Here is an 18,329-nt window from a genome sequence, read left to right as displayed (position 1 = left end):
CCGTTTTCAATTCAGGCTGTAACACAACAAAATGTGGAATAAGTCAAGGGGTATGAATGCTTTCTGAAGGCACTGTAGATCAGAGGTCCTTCTGAAGATCCATTATGACGTCCTGTGTATGACTGCAATGCATTATTGATAAGCGTGCACAATGGATGAACAAGATGAAGGCCAGTCAGAATCATGACATACCCTGTCCATCTACAAGCAATGATTGAAAGAGAATATTACAGGAAAACGTTTCACGTGTACAATTGTAGTGTAGAAAATGTCTTGCACTGTAAATATGACTCACAGATATAATTATCTTCGATAGCCTCAGTGTCGTTAGGGCCTGCAGTCTTACATTAAAACTGGAAATGACACATCTTAAAGCCACAAAGTGACACATATTTAGTGTACAGAAGGAACATTTTCTAACTCAAGGACATATATGTTGATGTAGGCTAAACTATGCAATATTTAATACTTTTTTAAAACATAATCCATATCAAATATAGCTTTTTTTTAAATGGTGTAGGCTAGTCCTCAGCGATAGGTTTACTTCACTCTCTATAATCTCCGCCCCTTCGAAATTCAGTGCAGCGCTACAGTTTTTGGTGGATTTGGGGGCGGCAGTGCGGATTCTCCCAGTCACTCCCAGCTCTTGTTGCCCAGCCTCTCGTTTGCCCGTTGCGGACTCTCAAGGCGGTGAAGTTCGTTCCTTATTATTTGATTGGTAAGTCAAATAAATGTGTTATTTCAAACAGACGAGCTTATCTCATCACATTGCCAGTTGTATTGTAATTTTTGCCGAGGTTAGACAATTTCCGTAACACAGATCGGCTACAAAGCAAATAGGTTACCTAAATTTACTGGGAGATGATGGAAAAAATTGAAATCAAGCAAATATGACATCGTGAATCACGTATATAGGCATACGATTGAAACTATGTTTTGTCGGTCTTTGTTTTTTTCATAGGCCTGCGCTATTAACACCATTAGACATGTTGATCTTGCAGGCCTACTGTTCATATCAGAAATACCTTTATATTTTATACAATATGCGCAATTTGGATTATATTTAATTTGTATAGTGTCTGATATCGATTTCCATGGTGTTCTGTGACTACCATTATGGGTGGAATAACGGTAGAGAAGAATGGATGCAAACAGGCGTGGTCGTGCGGATCTTGTGGCGCTGCGCGGAAGGTAGCCCAGGGTGATGCTGCGAGGGCAATGATTTAGCACGTTTGTTATTCTGTACAGTTCGAAAGACAGGCTAACTGTGGCATTAACATTATGTTCGAGTTAGTTTGTGCACAATAACAAAAAATCCCCCATTTTATGGTCCTTGGTTTACGTGGTGCGTAGTTGTTGATGATGTTGGGTTATTGATATAGACAATATTACTCATTTTAGGTGAAGTGTATTGGTTGTTGAAATGTCCGCAGAAGGCTAATGTTACATTGGCAGCTACAATATTTCATTGCATGATACGATGATGATACAGTAACTATCAAAACGTAAGTGGTCGGCTCCTCCTCAAAACATAACTTCAAATATATGAAGCGTCACCTTCATGTTTTTCTTTAGTATGTGCTAATTTTAAAATAATTTACATGCATCTCGTCAACATGTCGTTTGTGTCTCCAAGATAGTTTTTATTTGGTGGACTGTAAATATTTGCGGTTGATGCTACATGCGGCCTTCTTGTCGTGATGCAGAGGACTCCTCAGCATAAAACCAGCCCAACGTTGCAGCACTAATGCGACCTGGTCGAGTCCTCAATGTCCCAGTCACAGAAGGACTCAAACAACATTTCAAATGAGAGTAATGAGGGAGATGAGTAGGTTATACAAAGGAATTTTACTGAGCAAAAAACTCGGGTTCTATCGTAGTGAAGCAATAGGCCTAGGATACTGCAAGCATCTATTTTGCAAGCAACCAGTCCACTCCATATAGCAATGAATGAAGTCAATAAGTTCCAGTTCCAGTGGTGGCATGTTAGCATTGCCACACTGTGCTTACCTGATAGGCCTATCTATCCTACATAACAAAAGTTATGTCAGCCACAGTGGGAACTGAAGTTGTCAAATATCCATTGTGAAAAACAAAGGGAAACATGCACGGTTAAAAGTGGCATAGGATTTAATAAAGGATTTTTAATAACTCAAAGACCTGCAATTTAATTACACTGTGATTATTCTATGGGACTTGCTATTACTGAATCAGTACTTTTTCTAAACAACAAGGCTTGAGTGATATGTTTGGTTCAAGTTATTTGGGGTTTTAATGGTTTTCCGGAAGTGTGTTTAATCTTTCCATGGCATAGTGGCATTTAAGTGTAGCACTCTAGTGCATTTTCCCATTAGGTTTTGCTTGATGGATCAGGCTCTTTTCTTAAGACCATTTGCTGTATGCAGACCTAGTGTCTGCCTTCCCCACTCAGCCTTGTCTGAAAGGGCGGGGTCCCTTTGCAATGGGAAACATTTCACAGTTTGTGAATGCAGAAAGATACAAGCACGCATGCACACACACAACCTATCCATCTGTCTAATATCACACACACACACACACACACACACACACACACACACACACACACACACACACACACACACACACACACACACACACACACACACACACACACACACACACACACACACACACACACACACATTAAAGCATCTTTATAAGCTCTAAAACTTGTTGTTCGTTTAAAATTGGACCAACATTTGAATGAGTTTCCAACTTAGCCTTGTACACATACAGTATGCAGTCACATGTGGAACGTTTGTGTCTCACCGAACATATAATAGGGGTGAAGATAGTGTAAAGGCCTTTAATCACTCTGGTTCCTACCAGCAGACACAGACAAAATAGTACATAAAAATATTACATCATATTTGGTTTCCAAATTATGTGTTCAGACCTGCAAATGACAAGATGATGATATCATGGCATATCCTAAACCAACATATTTTCCAGTATCTTTAGGTTGTTCTTTTTGTCTTTTGTTTTTCTCAATTTGAGTGTCCGTGCAGCTACACCAATCTTGTTGCATTAACAGCCTTTGATGTCAATTGAGTTCACTGTGTAGCAGGTGCATAAAACCAAGGCAGCCCTTTCAATGAGTATCATTTGTTCAGGGAGCAGTGGAACAATTATTTATATGTGCCCTGATGGTTTCACAATAAATAAATCAGTTGTGTTAAGGAGAGATTATTTTCAGAATTCTGTCTTGAATTGACCTTCAGGCTCCATTTTCCCTAAACTCTCCTTTACATTATATGCTCATCCAGTCAAATGACTGATAAAACAGTCATGCTCAAACTGCACAGATACTGTATGTCCACTCCACTGTAAGCAAACGGCCATTTTACCCACTGGCCCTTTTAACTCCAAACTGCTTTTAAAATCTTCTACTTGTTTGAGATAAGATGCCTCCAAGACAGGACTATCTAAGAATCAATTATTAAAAAGACAATGAATGTCATGACATAAACTGATACCTGGTGTGTTTGGGGCTGGTATTTGAAATGGACACAACAGCATGTGTTATAGTGTAACAGGTGGTGAAGAGGGTGGCATCCTGTTTTCTATCAGGGCAGGCGATGGTCAGTAAAAGAGGAGGGGAATGGGGGAGCAGAGGGAGGGGTGGAAGGCTGGGGGACAGCTGCCACCACAGGGTGACAGGTGAGGGCCGATGTGTGTGTGTGTGTGTGTGGTTGTGCGCGCGTGCGTGCGGCTGGTAGCCTAGCAGGTAAGAGCGTTGGGCCAGTAACTGAAAGGTCGCTGGTTTGAATCTCTGAGCCGACTAGGTCAAAAATCATCCGAAGTGCCCTTGAGCAAGGCACTTAACCATAATTGCTCCTGTAAGTCGCTCTGGATACAAGCATTGACTAAAATGTAAAAGTACCAAAAAAAATGCTTGGGTGATGGTATGTACGTTGTTTTGGGAGTGGTCAGCCAACTTGGACATGCTTGGGCCACCTCCCCTTCAGTAGGACTGTCAAACATCTCAGCCATGGCAAGCATGTTTCCACAGCTGTGTCTGTTAGGCTGAAAGGAATTGACGCTCTTATTTTAGGGACCAAAGTCTGAGAATGCCTAGAGACTGAGCCATTTGTCTTGTAGCCTCCCCAGTGCCCTTTTTGTTTCTAAAATACCAGGCCATTTAAAAGGCTGGAATTTCTTGAAATTAGTGATAATAGTTTTGTCATTTTCATCGTGTTATTCAATTCCATCTTTTCATCCAAAAGGTGATACTATGAGTATTTAGGAAACAACACTGAGTAGATTAAGGAAAGTAGAACATAACATACTCCAATGGTTGGACTGGGGCATAACTGAAGCCAAATAGCTGATAGCATACTGTACTCTCTGTTATCTAAGCCCGACCAGAACTAGCGGAAATGACAAAGACCCCTTGGGAGTGGGCGAGAACCATGCACAGCAGCAGTAGCCCCAAATAGGTTTACTCTTTCCCAATTCTCCCCTGGATACTTGATACACATTTGTTTCCATGACTTGTCCCTAAGTGCCCTAACTCAATATCTGTCCAGTGAGGTAGAAGCACAGCAAAGACTGTGTTGGGTTGATGTTTTGTCCTTCCTAACCTCAATTGGGGCCTATAGCACCTTGAAAGCAATAGTAATACGTATTGTTTTTGGTGAGGATGAGTTACACAGCGACAAGCTTTTCTTGCATTGCTGATACGGGCTCCCAGTTGTGTTTTATTCAGATCACTTACTATTTCGACACATTAGCCATTTACACAGCTGGCTTAAAACCAAGAGAACCAAAGGAATTCTGATGGAGTGTCCTGCCCAAGGGTGCTCAGCTGGGCACACCGAGATTTCACTCCTCTGACTGACCCTGCAGTAAGAAGTTGTCTTGAATGTTGGCTGTATGATTCATATACATAATGATATAATATAATCAATCAATCTCATTTGGTAGCAGTGCTCATCTAGAACCAAATAGTGAATGATGTGTCTAACTCTCGTTCAACTTTAGCTCATTTGAAATGGATTGTCATGTCATTCAAAATGTAGATTTGCAACTGGGCTGGTCTCTTGGAGTTGGGAGAAGTGTCTTTTTTTGTGCTTTAATTTGTGCTATGGCTGTAATGACATTATGCCGTCCTTTGTTTGTTGTCCGTGGTCTATCTCTTGTCCAACGGCGTTAGTGCACGTTCTAAAAGCACTAACGCCCTGGACCAGCGCTATCCATGGTCTATCATTCTTGGCTGGAGGGGAAAGTTGTTGAACAGTCTCTGGAAAAGATGAGGTAATTCTAAGAGGATGCATTTCCCAGGTCATGAACCTCATATCACTTGTGTTCCCCCATTTCCCATGTCTCTGTGCCACGAAAGCAGGAAATCATACCCTGGAGTTCCACTGGTGCAGTTTCCATGTCATGTGGCTTGTTGCCGCTACACAGCTGAAGGACAGCATCCATCTTGGCTCCCTTTACTCTCTCAAGCAATTTCAATACCAGCCACTGCAGGTATTCATATATCTACTTCTTGAAATAGTGTTCCACATTTAGCATATGATTCATGTGCTGAATAGATAATCCCTGATTCCTTGAAGTGCCACACACACACACACACACACAATTGTACTCTGGCAAAAGAGAGACAGCAAGAACAATGGGTAAGTAGTAGTCATAGGGTCCTTGAGTTGGCAGAAATGGGGTATAAGGCCTAGATTCGTAAGTATCTGATGAGAGAGAGACTATAATGACAATCAGACCCTGAGAGCAGACTCCTGTTTTTTCAATGTATGCTAGTGAAATTCAGAGGAGATATGGTGCATTCGGAGAGTATTCAGACCCCATTACTTTTTACACATTTTGTTATGTTACAGCCTTATTTTAAAATGGATTAAATAAAACATGTTCCTTATCAATCTACACACAATACCCTATAATGACAAAGCAAAAACAGGTTTTTAGAAAGTGAATTAATGTATGTATTTATGTTTATGGGAGAAACCGGTGGGATTGGGGATTGCCAGTTTGTCTTTTTTTTCAGGCATGACTCAAGCGTGTCTTTTATCCCCGTAGTGAGGTATCTGCCCCAGGTCAAACCGCTTTTCAGTTGTATAAACACATGATACTTATCCACAGCGTTGTTATCATAAATGTTTGGATCGGAAGTTATTCATCAGACGAACAGGCATGGTCGTGAGGATTTGGGGCTGGTGGCATAAACATATATAGCCCTACAATTTTGACTAAGCCAAACAGGTAGTCACTTATAGAACTTAGATAGACGTTTAATTCCACCTGTTGCATAAAGCTGTCATGGGCCGCGTTCAGACGGAAATGTTCTACCCTCCTAATACGTATTTAGCATACTGTTTTTCTATGTCAGAACTTTAAATGAGGTTGAAGTTCTAACGGATAGATGCTTGTTCATGCATTTGTTCAGGTCACGTAGAAATTCATTGGAAAATGTTCATGAAGACATGCAAACAAGAATATTTGGAGTAAGACACACAAAAGGTTAAATGAAATGCACAGTATCCTCACCTTCCAGCTTAGTAAGTAAGCCTTGTCTGAGCCAGAACGGCCCATAGGGGCAGGAGCCTACCTCCTGTTTCTACTGCGTGAGGCAGCTTGATGTACAGGTACACCTGCTGGACAGGATGCTAGTCTGTCGCAGGGCTTTACCCCCAATCCATCTCCTTAAAGGAATAGTTCACACACATAGGATTTTATCTACTTCCCCTGAGTGAGATCAACTCGTGGATACCGTTTTTATGTATCTGCGTCCAGTATGAAATAAGTTAGAGATAGTTGCTAGCTGTTCCTGTAGACCTTTCCAGTCATTGTGCTAATGCTAGTTAGCAATTGAGCAAATGCTAGTTAGCAACTTCCTTCAAACTACACGCAGATACATCTCATTGCCAAAATCACAAGCAGAAAGGCATTAGGTCCCATGTTTAGTCTTTGGTATGACTTGACCAGGTATTGAACCCCCAACCAATCTTGGTGCAGACAATCTAACCCAGGGTTTCCCAAATTCGGTCCTCAGGACCCCAAGGGGTGCACGTTTAGTTTTTTCCCCTAGCACTACACAGCTGATTCAAATAATCATCAAGCTTTGATCATTTGAATCAGCAGTGTAGTGTTGGGCCAAAAAACTAAATGTGCACCCCTGTGGGTCCAGTTTGGGACCATAATCCAGTTTTGGATCAGATTATATCATTTGTGTGTAATTTGTGACAATGTATACTTATCGCCTAATCAAAGTATTGATAACAAACCAACGTTATCAGCCATCTGTTTCTGGCCCCGGCCTTAGACCTCTCTCTGGAATGTGGCTATCACCTCCTCTGGCCGATGATGCTCTCTCCCTGGTCTCTTCCCACACCACTATCTGATCTCAGTGGTTCTCTACTCTTATTGGGATAAGTGGTGCATCTTAATTCATTCCACTGGCTGATAAAGATATAATTTGTTACACCTAGGAGTGTTTTATTTTTTCAGTAAATCTTTGATCTTTGTTTTCTTTTCATTTAATGGGAAATTTACTTTTTGGGGTAATACTTTATTTGGCATTTGTATTTCAGCTAGTATTTACATCACAGAAACTGAAAAGTAATAATTAGGCCATTATTAGATAATTACCATTTTAGCAGGTCGTTTGTATGCAAATATCAATAACAAGTCAACAGTAAAATAAAGCAGAACCGATTATTCTTGTATCTGTTTTCGTTACTGAGATACAGTGCATTCGGAAAGTGTTCAGACACCTTTCTTTTCACACATTTTGTTACGTTACAGCCTTAATCTAAAATGGATTAAATAGTTTTTTCCGTCATCAATCTACACACAATACCCCATAATGACAAAGCAAAAACAGATTTTCATCAAGGATCTCTCTATACTTTGATCCGTTCATCTTTCCCTCGATCCGGACTTGTCTCCTAGTCCCTGCCGCTGAAAAACATCCCCACAGCATGATGCTGCCACCACCATGCTTCACCGTAGAGATGGTATTGGCCAGGTGATGAGCGCTGTCTGGTTTCCTCCAGACGTGACGCATGACATTCAGGCCAAAGAGTTCAATCTTGGTTTCATCAGACCAGAGAATCTTGTTTCTCATGGTCTTAGAGTCCTTTAGGTGCCTTTGGGCAAACTCCAAGCAGGCTGTCATGTGCCTTTTACTGAGGAGTGGCTTCTATCTGGCCACTCTACCATAAAGGCCTGATTGGTGGAATGATGCACAGAGGAACCCTGTAGCTCTGTCAGAGTGACCATCAGGTTCTTGGTCACCTCCGTGACCAAGGCCCTTCTCCCCCAATTGCTCAGTTTGGCCGGGCGGCCAGCTCTAGGAAGAGTCTTGGTGGTTCCAAATTTCTTCCATTTAGGAATGATGGAGGCCACTGTGTTCTTGGGGACCTTCAATGCTGCAGACATTTTTTGGTACCCTTCCCCAGATCTGTGCGTCGACCTAATCCTGTCTCGGAGCTCTACTGACAATTCCTTTGACTTGATGGCTTGGTTTTTGCTCTGACATGCACAGTCAACTGTGGGACCTTATATAGACAGGTGTGTGCCTTTCCAAATCATGTCCAATCAATTAAATTTACCACAGGTGCACTCCAATCAAGTTGTAGAAACATCTCAAGGATGATCAATGGAAACAGGATTCACCTGAGCTGAATTGCGAATCTCATAGCAAATGGTCTGAATATTTATGTAAATAAAGTATTTCTAAAAATGTGTTTTCTCTTTGTTATTATGGGGTATTGTGTGTAGATTGATGAGGATTTAAAAAAAATCAATTTTAGAATAAGGCTGTAACAAAATGTGGGAAAAGTGAAGGGGTCTGAATACTTTACGAATGCACTGTAGATGGGCCAGAAGAACAGGTTTATTCACTTGATTGAAGACAGTTAGGTTGGGGACATTTAAGTCAAATGCTTGCCACTTTAGGCAACAACTACATCTGTATTCTCACTTTGGGGCTCAACTGCATGTGAAGAAAGACACATCCTTCTCATAGCGTCTAGGACCAATGGAGAATCAGCTAACATTTTCCAGAGGTTTTGTCTTCAGGAAATGAAGTCATAATTGTCTGGCATGTATGACATTTTAAGCGCATGACATTGATGCATAACAAAAGACAGAGTACTCATTACTGGCTGTCAGAGGCTGGTTTGTCTGATTAGATCACAGTAAGATACTTGTATCTCAATAGTCTACATTGGCCTCCTCACCTCTTCTCCTGTACTTTATCTGTACCAATCCAAAAGAGGACAGGTGAAGGCAATATGGCTAAATCGTTGTAGATCATTTGCTTGCATCTTGCCAGTTCTTTCTGATCAGTGCTGGGAGGCAAGCAGCAGAGTATAGTTTTAGACTCTGGAGATGCGTATAGATCAGGGGTGGTCAAATATGGCCCACAGGCCAGATCCGGTCTGCATGCCCATTCAATCCGGCCCATGGGAGGTTTGAGTGAGGTTTTTTGGAGATGGGGGAATTATTGTTTTGGGACTCCAGGCCACACTTGAATATCTAAAACTCGATAGAAAGTATGTAGAAATTATAATGGACTTATAATATTTTCAAATAACTGCCTTTTTTCTGGCCCGCAAAATGATATTAGCAAACAAATCTTTCCCCCCAAAAATCTGTGCGGCCCACTGTTAATTTTGTTCGTCCCGATGTGGCCCTCGAGCCAAAAAGTGTGCACACCCCTGTTATAGACTGTCTCTTAATCCTTTCCTTGTATAAATGACTATCAATTGGTGAAATGACTACATAGGATCTCACTTGTCAGAAGATACCTAGCCTACGCCCCAGTTGGAACACATTTTAAAATATATTGTTTAGTTACTGTAAAATGGTGATGCACAAAGGTATTTCTCCGTTCAAAAAATAGGTTTGGTTCTCAACCCTGCACAGCTGTTGTCCATACTCTTTGTTATCCCACTAGCTTTGTCTTTCATCTTGCAAATACAGTGAGGGAAAAAAGTATTTGATCCCCTGCTGATTTTGTACGTTTGTCCACTGACAAAGAAAAGCTGAACAATACATAATAATAAGAGCTTTGGATGTGTGCCTTTACCAACAGTATACTGGATAGCCATTAGCACATTTGAAACTGAAAACTGAACAGCTTGCAGCTGTTGTAGCAAGACATTTCTCAGATTAATTTTCTATGGTTAATGTTGGTTTATTTTTTAAGGATGCATGTGTCAGTAGAAACTGCAGACGAGTAGAATTTATTTTAAAAAGATCACCCTTTTAAGAATGGATCGTAACATTCATGTAGCTCATTTGAAAATAAAAAAAAATCCATTTTTCGAATGTGTGTTTTCTGGACATGGTACACGTCAACAAACTTACTTGAGAAAGGGATTAGCAGAGTATGGCATTGACTGTAAATATAATTATGTTGGAGGAGATAAGGCCAGCTAATGGGGCTGAGGGAGGCAGTTGACAAAGATTTGATTGGAAGGCTTGGATCTCTTCCTTCATAATCCTAGCATGTGATGCACATGCTTTCATACAATAATGTCAATAGAAGATTTACACTCAAAAACTTGAGTTACGCAGGCGGATGTCAAAGTAAATTAGGATTCAGGGCTGAGTGAGTCACTGTATTATGGGGACTCACCAAGCCTCCTGTCAACCAAAGCCCAATATCATCATCTGGAATTCACATGTTTTGGCACAATTCTACACAATTTAGAAACTATCTAGTTTCAAATCCTACTCTGAGCAATTGTATCTCTTACAGCACATATGCAGTAGAATATAAATGAGTGCCTTCTGTGGGGCCTTGTTCTATGTGTGTCATGCTAAAAAGCTGTAGCACAGCTGTAGCAAGCACTTGCGCTAACACACATTCCATGCATGTGTGTCCAGTTAGTAGGAGACCCTCCCAAAATACGATTGCCTGGTATGCTAGTGATGCGTTACAAAAAGCAAGTCGTACAGTAATATGGTCGGCTGCAAAACTACATGCCTTGGATAGCATACATGTTTGTATGCACAACTGCATACATGTTTGAATGCAAGACTGAGTGGCATGATGTCTCTCCTGTCACTTTAAACAGAGGTAGTGAAGGGGGGGCTTAACATAGACGCAATCCGTATCCGTAGCACCAGTATGCGATGCGAGGTGTAGAGCAGCATCTGTGTGGGTGTGTGGAGACACAAAATCAGATTTTGTTGTGTGTGTGTTTGGGAAGGGGATGTGTGATGTAACAAGGATTGTCTGGCTTTATACATTGAAAAAGGGGGAAAGTGTACATATTGTATGCTCTAGAATGTCCTGCTTGCAAAGTATATCATGTATTGTGTGATTGCCATGTGGATTTTAAACATGCATACCCTCAGCTTAGCCCTAGTTTAGAAACACACAGCACTGTCATGGTGAGCTGATGGAGAATGCATGAAAAGTACTGAAACAAATGGTGCCAGACGGTTGCAATATCAGGAAAGTATGGACATCATTCCCCTCTTGTCCAGACAGCTTTACATGACGGACATTGTGGAGAGTAGATGGTAAAATGATAGCTTCAGACTGAACGGGTCCACACAACAGCCAACTGTTAGATAGCACAAAGGTTGCTGGGTATATAGCGCTCCATGGCTATTTGCCAAGCTAGTATCCAAGCTGTTGCAATTTCTGCTATTGCTCAGAGTGAGGGGGTGGAAGCAGCCTAGTCTCATAGACTAGACGTAGCATAGTAAATGTAAATCTGTGACACTCAAATTAGTTTGATATGGTTACATAAGACAGAAGGTTACTTAAGGCAAAACCAAAAGTAGAGTGGTTGGTCGCGATGGATGAGTGGGAGTATATAACGTGAACGTCTAGCAACATAAAGGTTGTGCGTTCAAATCTAATCAAGGACAACTTTTAGCTAATTAGCAACTTTGCAACTACTTACTACTTTTTAGCTACTTTGCAACAACTTAGCTTGTTAACTTACCCTAACACTGTCCTTAAAACCCTTCAACCCCCTACAGTCGATGTCCGTGCCCCCGTGGGAAATCTAATTATCATAATGTAAAAAATCCCCATCAAAATCCTTCTGTTTTAAGGTCGAGATATCCGTTGTTTTTGCATGGGCTGCGTCTCAATCCAATGGTGGCTTTCTGCATCTGCGGTGGAAGGTGGCCGAGCTACAGCGGTGATTGTCAGACCATGAGACATCCCGAAAATTGTTTTTCTCATGAAAACGTCTGTAGCGTCCGAACAGTTTGGGCTACACTCTAATATATCTGTTTTTCCATGTCTGAATCTGCCATTCAATGCATATTTATGGGCTAATAGCAGTAAGGCCAAATTCAATGTTTCATCAAAAATACCTAAAATTCAAAATCAAATACTTAAATGATCCTTGGTATGTCCATCTTAAAACAATTCCATATGTTATCTAAGTAGAATCCCCCCACCCCCAGCTTAGACTCTTAAGGATTAACCCTAACCTTAACCCGTAACCCCTAGCCTAGCTAATGTTAGCCACCTAGCTAACATTAGCATTAGCCACCTAGCTAACGTTATACACTACAAATTGGAATTCGTTAACATCGCTTTAGCAAATTCGTAACATATTGGACAAATTGTTATTCATAACATACCATACGAAATGGATGATGGACATCCACAAATTAATACATACCATATGAAACGTAACATATCATTGGAGTATCCCACATTTACATTTACTGAATTTTCATACCATCTGAATAGGGTGTGAATATCATGATACTTTTTCTTAGGGGAGGAGGCAGGTGGGACATTCAGATTCAGATGTAAATAGTATGTATTCCATCAATGGAGGTGCCTTGTAACTGGAATGTATCTCTTGTAGCCTGCTCTCATTCTGTGAAGTAAACATGATGAAAATGAATGAACGTAAGCCTTACTATCTGTAAAAATAAATTGTTAAAATGTTGCCTTTGATGAGAAAAAATGCTGGTTGATATTCTATGATTGCACCATCTCAGATCAATGTGGATCTCAGTTCCCTAGTGGGTGAAGTTGTATCTGTGAGTGAAAAATCATTACATTTATAGTTTAGTCATTTAGCAGATACTCTTATCCAGAGCAACTTAGAAGAGCAATTATGGTTTAGTTCTTTACTAAATGGCACATTGACAGATATTTCACTTAGTTGGCTTGGGGATTCAAACTAGTGACCTTTCGGTTACTGGACCAACGTTCTTAACCGCTGAACTGGACTGCTTTGACATAATTCTTAACCTGGGGTGTATTCAAGGAGGTGAAATGTTCAAACTGTTGCTCATAGAAATGTGATGTGTAGAGATGATATTACTCACCTATCCTGAACAAACCCTAGATTTAGTGGGATGAAAGGGCTGTGGGGTGAAGTTGCCCCTAGGTACAGGCTATGATTAGTTTCCTTTACCCAATCCTAACCCGCCTGACAAATGATCAGCGTCTAGGGACAACTTCACCCTACTCCGGATGAAAGGGCTGTGGGGTGAAAAATGCTAATATATCGAACAGAAATGCCAGCCAATAGAGATGAGTCTAAAGGCCTGCTTTAAATATCCCATAGGTTTGAGCAGCCCTGAGATTGTCGAGAAGGGAGTTCCAAAGGTGTTGTGCGTGTGGGAGGAAAAAGGATGTTTCGTAGGTCTGACTGGTTGGAGGGTCCAATGCCATTTAGGGCTTTTGTAGGCGATCTAGGGATTCTGGTGAGATGGACCATAGCAGAAATGAAATGACCCAACAGCTGCAGATAAGTAATGTGTCATAGGGGAGGGGAGAGAAGGAGAGGGAAGGGGGTACTGAGTCTAGCAGTTGTGAGAGCCTTTGGAAGAGGAGGACACCTAGTGGTAGTATGGTAGGGATTTGTAGTTTTTCTTAGAGAGAAAGTATAGCTACCCAGTGGGCACAGACGTCAGTTCAACATCTCTTTTTGATTTACATTTGGTTGAGTTGTCAACTAATGTGAATTCAACGTGAAATCAACAAAACATGCCACCATGTCATTGGATTTAAAGTTGGGTGAAAAAAATACAAAATTCCCTTACGTTGATGCACGTTGATGACTTTTTGCAAATCCAATCAGTTTTTCATGTTGATTCAATAGCATCACATAGATTATTTTTTAAACGATGTGGAAACAACGTTGGTTCAGACAGTTTTTGCCTCATGGGTAGTTTCATTTTATTCCTCTCTGAAATTAGTAGATGGAAAGGTTTATAGCGAAATCTACACTATATTGCGGGCAGAGAGTACATGTTGACTTGCAGGACAAATCAGTACACACACGAAGGAATTTAAGAAACCCAGTCAGTATTTGGTATAAGAACACACTAGAAATAACTACATTTGAACAACATAATTCAAATTCTTAAGCGATTTCTTACAAGGAAAGAATAGATGAACCGGAATCTACTACCTGACCTGACCTGATGACTGACCTTTGACCTAAACTCACCCAGCAAAAAGTATACCTGTATCTCAATATGAACAAAGCATCACTTCTGCATTTGATATTTGCCATACTTTAGGTTTGACGGAAGACTGTTTTTATATCTTCATGGGATTTTTCCACAAGGTTAGGGAGTGTTTGGAGGGCTCATGTTACCTGTTCCATTAGAGTTGTTCTAGCCCCAGAGGACCCTTATTAGCTCTTCTTTCCTTTCAGGACATTAACACGAAGGCCATTTGTAGAGCTCCATACCGTCCCATACCTCCTCCTCCATTTCCTCAAGGGCTGATATCTCCTCTTACATCCAGTAAATGTTAAGACCACTAATGCATAATTGCTGATGAACTTTTTTCTGAATCCTAGGACTTCTTATGATGATTAAAATGTATCTCCCTTTGAATCATTCCATCAAAACAGAACATTTATTTTGTATTTAGAATATGGATGGGGGCCTCCCGAGTAGCGCACTACAGACCCGGGTTCGATCCCAGGCTGTGTCATAGCCGGCCATGACCGGGAGACCCATGAGCCGGTGCACAATTGGCCCAGCGTCGTCCAGGTTAGGGGAGGGTTTGGCCGGCCAGGATGTCCTTGTCCCGTCACGCTCTAGTGATTCCTTGTGGCAGGCCGGGTGCCTGCAAGCTGACTTTCAGTTGCCAGTTGTACGGTGTTTCCTCTGACACATTGGTGTGGCTGGCTTCCGGGTTAAGCGAGCAGTGTGTCAAGAAGCAGTGCGGCTTGGCTGGGTCGTGTTTCGGAGGACGCATGGCTATCCACCTTCGCTTCTCTCGAGTCCGTACGGTAGTTGCAGCGATGGGACAAGACTGTAACTAGCAATTGGGGAGAAAAAGGGGTAAAAGTAAAAAATATATATAATATGGATGGACATTTTTTATTAAAGAAGACATAAAAGATCAGTACAGTGCAGTTGAGCAGTAGTATTATCAATGATTGCCGTAAAGTAATGCTTTTGCATAATTTCAGCCAGTAGTTTTGAATGTTGTGATCATGTGCCAAAACGGGTCCCTGAAGATTTTGCACAATTGTGTTCTACCTCATCTATGTCGTATGATATGTTACGTCCTGCATTTAAAAAAATGTACATGAAATGTTACGAATTACATTTCGTACAATATGCTACGCATTTGTAAATGCTTAAGATCCCGGACTACATCTTTAAAATTATTTGAATATATTTTTACAAAACAAAGACTGAGAACTTGAGAATTTTTATGTTCAGATAACTAGTCAAATATAGACATTAGCTGTGTTGTTAACCAGCTAATGAAATTGGCTGAGTTGAATACTCTTGGCGGTAATGGCTTGGCAGTCCTAGGAGCAGGTTAGCATTTTTCATCATGAATCTTGTTATGGAGGCAGCTCTGCAGTGTCATCACTAGCTGGTACATCCACAAAGTCATCAAATCTGATTTTAAACCTAACCCTAACCTTAACCACACTGCAAACACCTAACCCTAACCTTAAATGAAGACCAAAAAGCAAATTTTTGTTTTCTATGATATTTTCAACATAGCTAATTTTGACTTTGCGGCTGGCCTATCTAGCAGAAATTGCTCAGTTCTGCCTCCAGGACAAGACTCATGACAATAAATGTCAACCTGCGCCCTAGGCTGCGTCACAAATAACACTCTATTCCCTTTATAGTGCACTACTTTTGAGCAGGGCCCATAGGGCACGAGGGAAAAGGAAAAAGGGTGCCATTTGGGACTCATGCCTAGAGGGGGGAGGGATAGAGGGGGATACACAACGTATCAGACAAGGAGGAAAAGGCTGAGGCAATCTATAGACAACTACTAATGTTTACAGGAAGTGAAGAGCCCTTTGGTTGCAGCTTCTGCTGATGATCATATGCACTTAGAATTGTCTGCTAAGTGGCGAAGTGCGTAAAAGGCAGCCGTAGTCACTGTGGAGGCCTCTGGTTAGGGAAATAAAGTACATACTGTTTGTACACTGCTGCTTCCATCAACTGTAGGAGCTGTGATAATGACAACGCCGACGATGATGATGATAATAAGATGCCCTCCGTCTCTCTTTCTTTCAATTATTCTTTATTATTCTTTATTGTAGGGTACGAGGCCTATTTTCGTAAACATCGGATTGGGAGTATTATTAGTTTATGTATTATATACAGTACCAGTCAAAGGTTTGGATATACCTACTCATTCAAGGGTTTTTCTTTATTATTACTATTTTCTACATTGTAGCATAATAGTGAAGACATTAAAACTATGAAATAACACATATGGAATCATGTAGTAACCAAAAAAGTGTTAAACAAATCAAAATATATTTTATATTTGAGATTCTTCAAAGTAGCCACCCTTTGCCTTGATGACAGCTTTGCACACTCTTGGCATTCTCTCAACCAGCTTCATGAGGAATGCTTTCCCAACAGTCTTGAAGGAGTTCCCACATTTGCTGAGCATTTGTTGGCTGCTTTCCTTCACTCTGCAGTCCAACTCATCCCAAACTATCTCAATTAGGTTGAAGTCAGGTCATCTGATGCAGCACTCTGTCACTCTCCTTGGTCAAATAGCCCTTGCACAGCCTGGAGGTGTGTTTTGGGTCATTGTCCTGTTGAAAAACAAATGAAAGTCCCACTAAGCGCAAACCAGATGGGATGTCATATCGCTGCCGAATGCTGTGATAGCCATGCTGGTTAAGTGTGCCTTGAATTCTAAATAAATCACCGACAGTGTCACCAGCAAAGAACCCCCACTCCATCACACCTCCTCCTCCATGCTTCACAGTGGGAACCACACATGCAGAGATCATCCGTTCACCTTCTCTGCATCTCACAAAGACATGGCGGTTGGAACATTTAAAAAAAAAATTGGACTCATCAGACCAAAGGACAGATTTCCACCAGTCGAATGTCCATTGCTCATGTTTCTTGGCCCAAGCAAGTCTCTTCTTCTTATTGGTGTCCTTTAGGAGTGGTTTCTTTGTAGCAATTTGACCATGAAGGCCTAATTCATGTAGTCTCCTCTGAACAGTTGATGTTGAGATGTGTCTGTTACTTGAACTCTGTGAAGCATTTATTTGGGCTGCAATCTGAGGTGCAGTTAACTCTAATGAACTTATCCTCGGCAGCAGAGGAACTCTGGCTCTTCCTTTCCTGTGGCGGTCCTCATGAGAGCCAGTTTCATCATAGAACTTGATGGTTTTTGCAACTGCACTTGAAGAAACTTTCAAAGTTCTTGACATTTTCCTGATTGATTGACCTTCCTGTCTTAAAGTAACGATGGACTGACATTTGTCTTTGCTTATTTGAGCTATTCTTGCCATAATATGGACTTGGTCTTTTTTACCAAATAGGGCTATCTTCTGTATACCACCCCTACCTTGTCACAAACCAACTGATTGGCTGAAACGCATTAATTAAGAAGGTGTCACGTCCTGGCCAGTATATAAGGTTAATTGTTTTGTAGTTTGGTCAGGGCGTGGCAGGGGGTATTTGTTTTATGTGGTTCGGGGTGGTGTGTTTGTGTAAAGGGTGTTTGATTTAGTATTTCCGGGTTTTGGTTTATGTTTAGTTAATTCTATGGTTAGTCTAGTGTGTGTGTTTCTATGTTTGGTTGATTGGGGTTGGGACTCTCAGTTGAAGGCAGGTGTTGTCTATCTGCCTTTGATTGAGAGTCCCATATATTAGGGTGTGTTTGTATGTGTTATTTGTGGGTGATTGTTCTGTGTGTAAGCCGTATGCTTTACCAGACTGTTTGTAGTTGTTCGTTCGTTCGTTCGTTCGTTCGTTCGTTCGTTCGTTTCGTTTTGTTATTTTGTATGTTCATTTTTGTAGTTAATAAAAATCAAGATGAGCATACACGTACCTGCTGCGTATTGGTCCACATTTTCCGACGATGATTTCGTTATATCATCAGA

At 41.1% G+C, this 18,329-nt stretch overlaps 1 protein-coding gene across 3 annotated transcripts in view; it reads left to right on the top strand.

The window, feature by feature from the left end:
- Window positions 1-569: 569 nt before the first annotated feature.
- LOC106565001 (spectrin beta chain, non-erythrocytic 1) overlaps window positions 570-18,329 on the top strand; it is a 103,173-nt gene continuing 85,413 nt past the window's right edge. For 2 of the 3 annotated variants that reach the window (XM_045691321.1, XM_045691324.1), the window contains exon 1: window positions 570-718. The gene's annotated coding sequence lies outside the window, so the exon portion shown is untranslated. Of the gene's footprint in view, window positions 719-5,365; window positions 5,497-18,329 lie in introns of all 3 variants that reach the window. The other variant, XM_045691322.1, reaches the window with a different exon arrangement.

Source organism: Salmo salar, chromosome ssa12, assembly GCF_905237065.1.
Source record: "Salmo salar chromosome ssa12, Ssal_v3.1, whole genome shotgun sequence".
Taxonomy (NCBI): Eukaryota; Metazoa; Chordata; class Actinopteri; order Salmoniformes; family Salmonidae; genus Salmo; species Salmo salar.
Note: the sequence above shows the minus strand (reverse complement) of the source record. Positions and strands in the feature narration are given on the sequence as shown.